Here is a 14165-nt window from a genome sequence, read left to right as displayed (position 1 = left end):
ACATGAACATACACACACACATACACATCTTACTTGCAGCTACTACCATGGAGTTCTCTGCAGAGTAGTGGCTATGTTGTTGAGTAACTAGAGGAAAGGAAATTCAGAGCTAGATTAGGGCTCCTTTTAACCAACAGCTACAAGTTACTAGCAGATTCTGGCTCAGCGGCAATATTGTGTTTGAAGCTAGGGTTTTCAGGCACAGTTTATATAATCCCCTCATTCTGTGGTAGGAGTTGAGTGCAAAGTAATAGCTAAAAGAATCATAAGAACCTACAACTAAAAGGTCATTTTGGACATTCTTAGAAATGGCCTGTTAATGTTACCATAGAAGATGTGTTTCTTATTTTGGGATTTAAGCTTATCCAATTCTCTATCTGCCCCAAACGTAGAATGATAAACCCCATCAAGTAGTGTCAAAAAGCTTCTGAAAGGTTGAAATGGGCCCTGATGTTTTACAAGTTTCATAGCCCATAGACTTTTCAGTTACTTTTAGAGTAGCAGTTGCTCTATCAAGTACATGTAAGGAATTATTAAATATTATGAGAACCTTTTTAAACTAAACATGATGCCTGAAACTCTGATAGCCTTTTCTCCAACTTGACTTTAGAGGAGAAAAGATAGAAATATCTCTTTTTGTTTATCTATCAAGAGAGCAAACTTGGGTGAGAATCACCTAAACATAGCTTTTAGGGTCATTTAATATAGTAATATCTAAGATATTACTTAAAAATAGCTTCAAATTCCAAGGTTATTTTGAGCTTGAAGTTCTTATATTCCAAATAACTAAAAATTCACCCTTTTAACAGAAGACACTTGCAAACTCATACTGACCACTGAAGATTCATCAAAACTCAGTAGTGTTACTTGGTGTACATGTTTCAGAAACAAATGTGATTTCAAAATATATCCAGGAGTTCTGAGAAGCAATTCACAGTATTAGCCAATTAGTAATTAATTTTTAAAAATTCTGGAGCAATAATAAAGCTAATTTGATTAAGAATTTTATTTAAATGTTTGCTTAAATTCATGATGTATCTTAGTCATGTAATACATTATACATATTATTAATAATAATATTTAAAGAGGATTTTCGATGAAAACATTATTTTACTGTTTTTTTATACTGTTTAATAAAAATGTAAGAATAAATTTAGTGTCTTTCACATTAAACTACAGATCCTTGTCTAAAGATGTAACTCATTATCCACCTATTTTCCCTACTCATCAAGTAAGTCACTTTTTTTACTTCTTGTATTACTATTGTCTAATTATGTTGTCACTATTAACCCAGGAGCTCATCATCCTAGATGTGATCTTATATTCTGCTTCCTCATTCAGCTGACAACACCTAGAGATTCTATAGCTTCTCTGGCCTCAGAATTACTCTTGAATTTTGCTTCTTATCCTCTTTCCTTTTCCATTGCCTTCGTCTAATTCTTCATGATGCAATGAGTTTCAAAAATTTCTCCCTTCATCAGTCTCCAGTCTGTCCTCTACATTGTCACTAGTTGACCTCCTCATCTTTTACAAACCTGATGATTTAAAACTTGTGTTGCTTTCCTATTGTCTGAAGGAAAAAACCTAAATTATCTCAGAAAATCAAAAATAAGCCTTCACAATCTGGGTGTCCCTTCTTTTCCAGACTGGCCCCTTATCACTTTTCCTCAGGCAGCCTCCAACCTTCTTTGACCAAGGTGGCTTCAGGAATGATGCTCATGGAGTCATGTGGAATGATGAAGGTGCCTGTTTGGTCAGTCTAAAGAACCTCTGGCCGTGATTGGGTTGTCAGATGTTGTAGCCACATCCCCTTCCCTTCCCTCATTAACCCAACGTTATTCCCAATGTTCTGAACGTCTCACCATTTTTCAGACTACTGGCAATATTTTGAACTCAAGGACTGCCTCACTGGATCAAAGAAATTTAGTTGGACATTGGGCATTAATTTTGAACTGAGATATTTTTGCTGTATTTACTACTTAGTTGGTTTCTGTTTTTTTTTTTTTTTTTTTTTCAATGTGAACCCTTTATATGAACATGCATAAAACTAGTAGGGGTGAAGGTCTAGTGATTTCTATGTAGCAAATACTTTATAACCTGATTTCATCACTAAAATAGTTCTGCAAGGCAAATATCATTATCTTCATTTTAGGCAATGAGAAATCGAGGTTAAGAAAATTTACATCATTTGCTCAAAGGCACAAATTTAGTAAGTGACTGAATCTGGATTTGAGCCCAGATCTGTCAGTGTACCAAATATGTGTGCTTTTTGGGTCAGAAACTTGCCTCCAGGTTTCTAACTGAATGTCTGTATCACTTTAATTTGTTCAGCCATGTAATATTTAAACTAATGGATGTAATGAAAAAGGCACATAAACAAATAATCTAGCTGTTTGATGACCATTAAAGCATACATAAAGCAAATCAAAATCCTTCTTACCCAATAAGCTTTCAAGATTAGTGGTGTGTGGTTTACCATTTATTAGTATTTTAAATCATTTTTATAATATAAATTGGTTTGAATTATCAATTTTTGTCTAATAATTAAGTAAAGATTATATGCTGCTGACTATGGAAGCAAGGCTATGTCTTTCCTATTTTCTTAGCTGACTCAAATGAAACCAGATAATTTCCATCTATTTCATTCCCTTTGACCCAATTCACAGTCACCTCTAAATGGATTCCAGAAATACCAGTTCTGCAGCTTGCAGAGTTTTCTTAAAGCAAGCCTAATGGATCAAAGTGTGTCATTCTATCTAGCATCAATTTATTCATCATACAATAAATTCACATTTTGTATAGGCTTAACACAGTGCTTAGGAAAGATAAAGAGTCTTGACTTCAAAGACCTATACACACACACACTTATGATCCACATATAGACACAAATATAGATATACAAACATATAGAAACACAGAAGCAGATGTGTATAAGTAGATATATAATATATGCACACTGCATAATTTCTTTAACAATGAAAAGTATCAAATTATAACCATGGGATTGTTATGCATTATAATAGATTTACCCCATGAGAATTCAGAAGAAGGAAAGATGAGTGTGGTACATAGTATCAGCAGTACAATCAGCAGTTAACATTTTACTAAGCTCTTTATATGAATTATCTCATTTAAGCCTTCTATTAGTCCTCGATTACCATATAAGGAATTTTGACCAAAATTAGCAGTTCAAAACAACAGATATGTATCATCTCACAGTTTTTGTGCATCAGGAACCTAGGTTCATCTTAGCTGGGTGCTGTTGGCTCCAGTTGTCTCATAAGGTTGTATTCAAGCTGTCAGTTGGTCCACACATGCTACAGTAATTTTAAGGCTCAAATGGTGCTTAATAGCATACTTCGAAGCTCCCTTGGTTGTAGCTAGGCCTAAGAAGATCTTCCAAGTTCACACATGTCAGCCTCTCCAAAAAACTGCCTCATGACACGGAAGCTGGCTTTCTCCAGGGTGAATAATCCAAGGGAGAACTAGATAAACATCCAAAATGGAAGTCACAGTCACTTGTATCTTAATCATAAAATGGCATCCATCACTTCTGCCATACTCTGTTCAATTTGAAGCAAGTCTAAAAGCTCAAGCCAATACCAGGAAGCCAAGAGTCCATATTACAGTCTGTCTACCACAATCTTAAGATAAAATATTTTATGAGGTAAGCACTGTTTTATGTATGTAAGAAAATTGAGGTACAGATTGTTTAAATAACTTTTCTAATGTTATATAGCTGAAAAATGAATATACTAAGATTCAAACTTGGTAAGTATTATTGCAGAGTCTAGAAAGATTCCCAGAAGTTAAAATTCAAACAGAGAAGAAGTACATGCTAGGAAAGAAGTAGAGTATAAGCACAAACCAGAGCTGCAAGTGTGAAATTATACATAATATGAATAATGTAGAGCCATTGATTTGGAAGTTGGTAGGTGATCCAGATGGAAAAATGGGCTGTTAGCTTTTGCTAAATGGCTAAGAAGTAGGGATATGGATAAGTGAGAAGTCATCAATTTTTAAAAACAGGGAATAACATGCTCAAAGTCTGGCTTTATGGAGTTTGGAAGTTTGTAGGAGAGTCTGGACTGGTGTGATCCCAAAGATACGGAGAGTTATATCAATAGGAGTATATGCTGCCATGAGGATCTGGCCAAGAGGAGAGTCAGTGGGAAGAATAGACAATATCTATGAGTAAGAATTCCCAAGAGTTGTTCATTAGCTGGATAAGAAATTTAAAATATTAAATGTAAAAAATCACTCCAAGGTCTTGAAAGAGGGATATTATGTGACAGAGGGAGTGGAATGACAACTTCAACAGGCAGGGATTTTTCCTGATTTCTTCACTGTTGCTCTTTGGAGCCTAGACTAGGTTATCACAAGTTCTTGTTGAATGAATAAATAACAGAAGGTATTATTTATTAGACATATACTCCACTTAGCTCAACAAGAAAGAACAAACAAAAATGTAAGGGAGGGTTAAGATTATAATGTTTAATGCCATTAAAACACAGCCAGGTTTCGTGGGAACTGGAGAACATCAAAAACAAGGGCATTTCTCACTTAATGTGCTTGTAGGTTCTCTGTCTTCTCTCTCTCCCTCTCTCTCTCTCTCTCTTTCTCTACCTCTGTCTCTATCTCCCTCTCCATCTCTTTTTCACTTCCCACCATTAGGTACCTTAAACTTTCCAGACATTTCCTGTAATTTCAGCTTGCATTTACCTTTGTTTTGTAACTCTGACTTAGACTTTATAAGCTACAGGGTTCATTGCCAAGTGCTGATAAGCTCTTCTTGTGTTAGTTCAAATCAGAGAGAGAGATGAGAGAGAGAGAGAGAGAGAGAGAGAGAGAGAGAGAGAGAATTTCTGTGTAGTTCAAGCTTGGATCAAAGATCTCCTCTGATCTAATTAGCATTGACAGTGGGTAGGTGGGTAGAAGTTTATGAAGCGTATTTCTCTCAAAGCAGATCGGTAGAAACATATTATCTGGGAATATTGCATAAGTGCATAAGCAAGGCAGGCAATTTTATGATCATGTATGGTACATTATTTCTAATTCTTGACAATGGAAAGCCCTTGATGAGTTCTAAATATCAGATGAGGAAACTCAGGCTCAGAAGAATTTAGGTAATTTACCTGTTATACAGCTCATACATGGCTTTACAGAAAACTCCAAATCCTCCATTTTCTGACTCTAAAACTACTATCTTACTCTTTCCACTTTTCACTGCAAGATACCAATAAGAAAAATAAGGAAGTTAAAATCAGAATGGCTATTTGTTTAATAAGGAGTCTGCAGGCTGGGCTATAATGGCCAGGTGCTAGTAATTGTAGGCAACCAATATCCCTGAATTTTGTCATCCTTCTGACCCTATCTCAGTCTCACCCATGCCCTCAACATAGGGTGAGGCTCCAGCATGAGTAAGGTCTGTCTTAACACTCTTCTTGTAATTAAATACTCTGGAAATTAAACAGTTTCTTTACAGCCTTTATCAATAGATCTTTTCTTTAAAACTCCATATGCCTTACAGTGGAAGCCATAGTTACCAAACTTTGGTTGTAGAACTTTGGCAGAAAAATGGATAACATTGTAGAGTTATGTAACATTAGCATCAAATATAGATTGGGATGGCTGGTTAATTGGTTAGTTGTTTGTTCTAGGGAGTGGGTGACCTGCTTATGTTACAAAGAAAAATGAGTCAGTAGAAAGAGAGCAATTATAAACAGGAAAGTTAAAATTAAATCACTGAGGTAAGTGAGGGGATGAGAATAAGATAATTGCTGAGAAAATAAGTAGAGACATATGTCTCTTCCTAAGTGACAAAAAGGAAAAGATGTGGCCAAATAAGAAAAATCTCACTAGATACTACATTATAAATAAAGAAAGATATGATGTCTTTTGCTAGGAATAAGGAGGAAAAAATAATTCGTACTTAAAGAATGAAGGGAAAATTATCCATAAGATTCTCTCAGATAAATTGGGATTACATTGGCATTGATACTCTAACAATATTAATTTATACATTTATAATATTATAGAAGAGTACTCTAAAGCAGGAAGTAATGTTCAGTGTTTAATGATTATTGTATGATTCACAGGCTCTTCTATGGTACTATTCACATAGTAGATGCTTAATAAAATTTTGTTGAGTAAATAAATCAACTAAAGAATAATGAGCAATATTTGCATTCTTTATTTCATTTAACAGGTTCCATAGTTGGATTTGGAAACTACAAATATTATGGACTTATTTGAGCAATTATTTGATAGTTTTAGAAATCTGTGCATTTGTAAGTCAAGTATTTTTAACAGCAATTCTATATAATCAGAAATGTTTACACTTTGTGATATATTACATGGATAGGAAGAATGATTTTGCTGGGAAATATTATTGTTGAGATAAATTCTCAAATTTATTTTCATAAAAGGAGAGAAAATTATTGATAAACACATCTAAATTTGCAGATTGGTTATTTTTCAGAGGTTATTTGGGGTCATAATTGTAAATCTCATTACCGTGCTTGAAGGAGGTTTCTTTCATTATTATGTTGCTGAGGTCCATATCCCTGAAGCTAATTGCAAGGTAGAGCTGCAGAGTTCTAATTGTTTGCCATCAAAATAGCTGTGTAAGCTTGATTAACAGTGTTCAGCAACATTCATAATAGTCCAAGCCTGGCCCCGCATAAAATAGAAACTGTGAAAAAATCAATAAGATTTAATAAGATCAGGAACAATCACTTACAATAGTACATCAATCACACAAAGTAATAGGTGCAGGATTTGATAGGGTCCTGAACTGCCTGAGAGATTCATAACCAGTACTCGTTAATAATTTGTTCATTTGCATTTTATCAATCCAGCTACAGCTGACAAGCAGAAGGAGCAGGAAAGAAATATGTTGACTTAAACTCATCAGCTTTGCAATTAAAAAAATAACATATAATAGCAAATGTCTTGTCACATGGAAATCTGCTGTTATTACAAAGATGTGTGCAATCATTGGTTCTTCAGACTAAGCTGCTGTTAGACTTGCAGAATAGCTAGGATAACAGTGTCCCTGTGGTCACTAGGAAGTCTCAAAAGGTTAGAGAGAATATACATGTGAATATAAATTTCCTCTCCACCTCTCGTAGAGCTCGGTGGCGTAATAATATTTAATGCAAAACCTGCATATTTTCTTGTTTTTATCTCTTTGAAATAAATGAAGCTCCTGGCTTTGCCTTAGGCAAAACCTCTATCAAATGCTAAAACAATCATAATGAGATGGCTTTCTGGTGATTATTGCTTATCATTATATTCTCTTTCAGTTGATGTTATGAGTTTATAAAGTAATCATGCTATATTTACTATCTTTATTAAAACACATTTTTAGGAAGAAAGGCAAATGGATAAAATAAAATTGAGTAAACAAATTTCTGATTCTAAATAAATGATAGTCAGTAATATGAAAAAAATGATCCCCCTATAAACATCAGAGGCATAATGAAAAGTCAGAGCTATTTCTGAGAAATTCATGTGGATTCCTGCTTAGAAAATTTCATACAGGTTTTCTATGGAGGGAATTACATGAGTGGCGGGATGCAGAGCACATTGTCAGAAACCAGCAGTGGTAGCATCCAAAATGTGGATTAATTAGTCTCTGTCCAAAACTTCAGTAAATAATGTGCTCTTTCAGAAAAAAAAGTTATGATTTAGGTCTTTGTAGATGATGTTTAAATAGCTGCTTTCTATATAGGATGCTTTAATTCAATCAAAGTACAGGTAAAATCCCATTATGACAGTCTCCATGGGGCCTCTAAATTGTTTTGTTGTGGTAGAATTTTGTTAAAATGAATAAATACATTTATCACACTCCCAGTGTGTAGTATGTACTAGAGAGACAGACTTGGTGCCCAGTCTCTTTTCTATCGAATTAGCACATGAAAAAAATGCTTTGAATAGAAAGGGGGTTCCAAGAGCAAAGTAGAATGCTCACACACCTTTCAGGCTTTTCCTAAATCCTGGATAACTTTCAGAATGGTTTCGTTATTAAGATAAAGTTTTTATTATTTTTCTTTCCTTTTAAAAAGTAGGATTGATAGGTTGATCAGACTTTTCAAATCTAAAAGTGTGAAAAAAAACAAGTAATTATTATTTGTTATCTTGACAAAAAAATAACTAAAACATTCAATCATGTGCAGCTTAATTTGCTTTTCCTACAAAGCAAACCATCAAGAATCAAGTGCTTCAATTATATAGGTTGACTCTTTTAAGGCCATTAAGCAGAGAGAACATTAGTAAACTTACCAAGAATCAATTCATAGAATGCCAATTTGCCTAAAAGCAAATTGATAAATGCTCAATTTATTGAAAGATCAATTTACACAAATTTTCAGCATTCAGTGATGTATTTTTGGTGAATTGGTGAATTTACAGTTATCAGTTATATGTAAATCATTGTTACCAGTTTTGCTGGACTATGGAAATGGATTTATTATTCTGAACATTCTTAACTTTCCTGAACTGAAGAAATATTTTTAGCACTGGCACGATAACAGGCTTGAGAGATATAGATAGTAATAAAAGATATATTTGAACAGTTTACATTGTAACAAAACAAAAAGAAAACATATATATCTTAATAAATATTCTAATAAATATATTAATAATGTGCTCTCAGATTCAGAAGAAGGCGTGATGCATTATGGGTGGATAGAGTGTCTACCTAGTTCATCATTTTCAAACTATGGCACTCTTGAGAGTCAAAAATGGGCTATTAATAGTTATATTGAAACAACAGGAGTAAACAAGGACTGTTTCAAGCAAACCAAAATATATGGTCACCTTAGCTGTAAGAGAAGAGGGGAAGGTGTGGGTTGTTCGGGGAACTGGTGATATTTAAGTTGAGATGTTAGAAATAAGTAGAGTTTCCCCATTCCAGGTGAAGAAAATCCATTGAATGGACAAATAAGCATGAGCAATCGTGTAGAGTCAAAGTGCCTTGTGTGCCTGTTGAATGGTGGAACACATTAGAAAGTAGAACTGCAACCTAACATGGAAGACTTTGAATGTAGATTTTGTTCTGTAAGATAGAGTTATTTGACAAGGAAATAGCAAAAGAGAAGTAAAGCATATGGCATTATTTAAGTAGTTAATATTTTGTGCTCTAAAAGCAAAGAGACTTAGATCTGCATCCCAGCCCCTGTATTGCTAACTTTGTGAAGTTGTTTCATCTCATAAACTTCATTTTCTTCATCATTTGTGATGCATGTAAATCATTTACCATGGTGTTTGGTGCATAGTAAGCACTCAATGCTTATTAGTTGTTATTATAAATAAAAAAATGATACTAGGTGTGGTATAATTGAAAACACTTATTTCCTATATAATTATGATAAAATTAATTTATCTGAAGCTTAACATTTATATTTTATAAGAATATGTACATAAACAACTCTTCAAACTATAATATACTCTTCAAATTATATGGTTTGCATAAGATCTCTATTTCATAAAGATAAAAAATAAACACTGGTAGGAAACTTAAGAATGGATGAGGAAAGCACTGATTTGATGGCACTCAATCCACTAAACACCCTAGAATTTACACCTTTGTATGCTCTTCTCCCCCATTGATTCTGGGCTTGATCATGTGACTAGATGTAATTAGCTTTGACTAATGGAACATGAGAAAGCATGATGAAAGTAGAATCTCAACAAGCGCTGGACATTAATTCTTATCTTTTTGGAATATTTCTTTTTGGAGCCCAGTTACTAAGATTGAGGAGGACATGGAAAGGCCCTGTGGAAAGGGCGAGAGAGAACCCCAGTATGGATCCCCTTGTTCTAGCCATCCCATCTAAGACACTAGATATATGAGAGAAGAAGCCCTCATGCACATCCAACACAAGAAGATACCATGTAAAACACAGACAAGCTGCCCCAATTAAACCCAGTCAATATTGCAGAATCATGCACAAATATTTATTGTTTTAAGCCATTCAATTTTAAGGTGGTTTCTTATAGAGGAATTCATTACTGTAACAGAAATTGAAACCTAGAAGTAGGGTTCCATCAAAATAAAATAGTAAAATACATGACATTTGCTTTTGTACCAGGTGACAATTGAAGGCCTAAGGATCATAAAGGAACTTGTTATTAAAGTAAAGAGAACTTAAGTTCTGTATGTATGACAAAACAATCAGTGACACTGCCACCTGCAAAAATATGAAAGTATTAGTAGCTCTGGCTAAGATTTCTAGGAAAAATATTAAAAGTGCCAACTAGATACTTTTATTTTCCTATCATAAATATGGGAGAAGTTAGATGAGCTGAAGAAATAATGGTTTAATATTAAAGCAAAATTTAAAGAAGATATAAAGGAGGTATGATTTGCTGTGTTAAAAAACAAAATTGTTTTCTATCCCCAGGGCTTTTTGGCTAAAGGATTTTTAAAGTTAGGAATTAACTCAGGTAAAGGTCAATTTCTGGATGGTGCAGGTAACACATGATCTCATCATAAACATCAAGCCTAGGTTTAAGAGTGAAGGATACTACATGAGACCTCAGAAATGTTTAAAAGTGTGACTCAGAGAGTGAGACAAAGGACGTTCTAAGAATCTTAAAGATGTTGTTCACAGCACCATTAATCATAAGATTTTAAGAAAATCATACTAGTGCAACTACTGCCAGCTTGGACTAAAACTATTGAGACAGTCAAAAAAGAAAAGCCTCTTCTATGAGAAGGAAAAGGTTGAAAAAGCTACTCAGTCTAAAATATGGGCCATTTCTTATAAACAATAAAAAAGTAAGAAAACTCAGGGAGTAAATCCAAGGGCCCAGACAACTGAGTCGAAGCTGTGAAGGGAGCAAAACCAGGCCCTAAGCAGAGAGCTAGTGACATGTGTCCACCAGAATTTCAAAATTGCTATGGACCAGTGACTGCTATTTGGTCCCCATTCTCTTGCTTTTTGAGTGGGAATATCTACTGTGGATTTTCTGTCCCTAAATTGCCAACGTATTTTAGGCACATGAGGTATATAATTTACCTTTTCATTTAAAACTCTTTGTAGTGAGAAGATCCATATTTAACAATCCTCACCCACACCTGGACCTGAGCTAGATGACAAGATTCTATTCTTTGAGCCAAAGCCTGGTGCCATAATTAGATGAGATTTTGTATATATTTTGGAAGGGTGGGGAGGAGATTATAATTTGTATATGGAAAAAAAATAAATCACTAGGGGCTATAAAACATATTGTGATATTAATATATATTTTCTTTTGTGTGCCTTCCTTTCCAATGAACAATCCCTCCTATGAGTCATGCACTTACACATTTCTCTCCCCCATTAACTCTGAGCTTGACCATGTGACTAGGTTTGGCCAAAGAGATAATACCAACTGTGATGTAAATGAGAGCTTGGTAAGTGTTTCCCATTGAGGCTTCTTTTCTTGAAATGCTTGTTCTTTGTACCCAAACACCAAGCAATGAGGAAGTCCATGCTAATTCTAATGATGTAGAGAGACCACATGGAGGGAAAAAGATGCCCATCTAGGTTCTAGCCACTCAGCCCTCCAAGCTGAAGTGCTAGGCAAGTAAAGAAGCCATCTTATACATTCTCGCCTCAACAGATGTCAGGTGGAGCAGAGAAAACCATCTCCTCCAAGCCTTGCCCTAATTATGTCACTATTGCAAGGATATGATTGTTGTTTTAAGACACTAAGTTTTGGGTTGATATTGAATACATTACACAGCAAGTAGGTAACATTAGCAAAACTATTTCAATTTTTCAAGTTAGAAATCATGGAAGAGGCATGTTATGAAAAGAAATAATATGACTTACTGGATTATTATTTGTGGGAATGTAAGAGAAGAAGGTAACAAAGAGGACTACAAAGTGTTTAATCTGGAATGAGTGGATTGTTATGTTTTTAACTGAAATAGGAAACACAAAGGGAAAGAACTGGGGTGAGGAAAATGGCTTTAGTTTTATAGGTAAATTTCAAATGACTTCTCATCCATTCTGGGCCCTTTAAAAGAAGTTCTCACATCCATGCCCCAACTGGCACATGAAAGCAAGCTTGAAGAACACCTATTTAGAGACATTCCTTTGAATTTTTTCTATTTTCCGCCTGTGTTCAGTGGCTTTTGTCCAAGGCTCTGCACAGTAGGCAGAATAATGTCTACTATCAAAGGTATCCATGCCCTAATTCTTGCAACCTGTGACGGTGCCATGATATATGGCAAGTGGACTTGGCAGATGTAATAATTAATGAAATAAACCTTAAAATAGATGATCCTGGATTATCTGCTTGGGCCCAATCTAATCATATGAATCCTTAAAAGCAGAGAACTTTTTTCCAGGGTCAGAACCATGTGGAAGAAGAAAAAGAAAAAGTAGATACAGCAGAAAGGGGAATAAGATATGCCAAGTGTGAGAAGGTTTTAGTGCACCTTTGCTGGTTCTGAGATGTAGAGGGTATGTGCAAGGAGTGGAGAGAGGGTTGCAAGGAGCTGAGAGCAACCTTAGCTGACAGCCATCAAGAAAACATAGATCAAAGTCTTATGACTGCATGAAATTGAAGTATAACAACAACCTGTGTAAGCTAGGAAGGAGATTCTTTTCTAGAGGCTCTGGAAAGGAAGATAGACCTTGGTTTTGATCTTGTGAGATCCGGAACAGGACTAGCTGAACCACAGTGTACCCAGACTTCTAACTTAAGGGAACTGTAAGATAATAAATAAATGGGACTTGTTTTAAGCCACTACATTTTTCACTTTTAGAGACAGGGTTCTCACCCTATTGCCTAGGCTAGAGTCCAGTGGCATGATCATAACTAACTGGAGCCTCAAACTACTGGGTTCAAATGATCCTCCTGCCTCAGCCTCCCAAGTAGTTAGAACTACAGGCATATGCCACCATACCTAACTTTTTTTTAAACCTTTGTGGAGATGGAGTCTGGCTATGTTTTCCAGGCTGGTATTAAACTCCTAGCCTCAAGCAATTCCCCCACCTCAGCCTCCCACAGTTATGGAATTATAGACATAAGCCACTGCACCCAGCCCTAAGCCACTACATTTTGTGGTCACTTTTTATGGCAGCAATAGAAAGACTAGATATATTCTGTTCTCCAGGTTCTGTTATTTGCTTCTAGCTTATTTTGCACACCAAGTATGTATCACTTCAGAACCTGTTGGACTTATCTGCATTTTATTTCATTTACTAATGTAGTGATCAGTTCTGCAAAGGCTCTGATAAAGAGAATTATCTTGACCTTCTGCAGATGTCATGCTGTCATGCTGGTCCACAATATTGATAACGTTATTTCAATTGCACCAGGCGAGTGAGGACTGGGCAGTATGCTTGATACTCTAACAAACCACATTTCTGTGAGGGGATAGAAGACCAAACTTCAAGAAAAAACAAGGGAAAATTTTAGCAGCTTAAAGGTATAAAGCATAAAGCATCCTGTGTCTGTGACATCTCTCTCTCTCTCTCTCTCTTTTTTTTTTTTAACAATTTCTTTTGTAATTCACAACTTCCCCATTAAGAGACACAATAGTTTGTGGAATTCTCTGCATTTTGAAGGCAAATTATACTTCAGCTGGAGCTACTGATCCAATCCATTTCTTAGGTGACTCAGAAGACTGCCAGTTTCAAACAGGGCCGGGGCTAAAGTGCAATCTTCCCTGCCACCGGCGCCACGCAATCAAGCCAACTTAATGGTGCTAGTACTAACTCTGTTGGATAAGAACATAATGTGGCAAATCCCATAATGCAGCTGAAGTATGGATTAAATTCCAGAGCAGGGAGATAACCTTCTGAAGTAAAGAAAGTTTTATTTTTACTATATCCCCAGGAGCTCTGGCCACTGTAGCGTTTCCACTAACCCTTCTACACTATCTCTTTGCGGAGATTGTATTTGACCAACATCTAAGCTGACCCTATGATGGACTGGCCCTGTATCTCCCCTCTCACAAAAATTGAGGCTCCATATACTATAATAGAATAGTAGCCACATATAATGAAGGGTATGACAAATTTGGATGGCAGCAGGGGTGTATTGCATTAATCACTTCTTTCACACCACTTCTGATAACTCTAAACTGCATCTGTTGCATTCCAGCCACTCCATAGAAACCAGTTCAGCATAGCTTTATGCAACATCCTGGTCTATACCAA

This window comes from Lemur catta, chromosome 9, assembly GCF_020740605.2.
Source record: "Lemur catta isolate mLemCat1 chromosome 9, mLemCat1.pri, whole genome shotgun sequence".
Taxonomy (NCBI): domain Eukaryota; kingdom Metazoa; phylum Chordata; class Mammalia; order Primates; family Lemuridae; genus Lemur; species Lemur catta.
Note: the sequence above shows the minus strand (reverse complement) of the source record.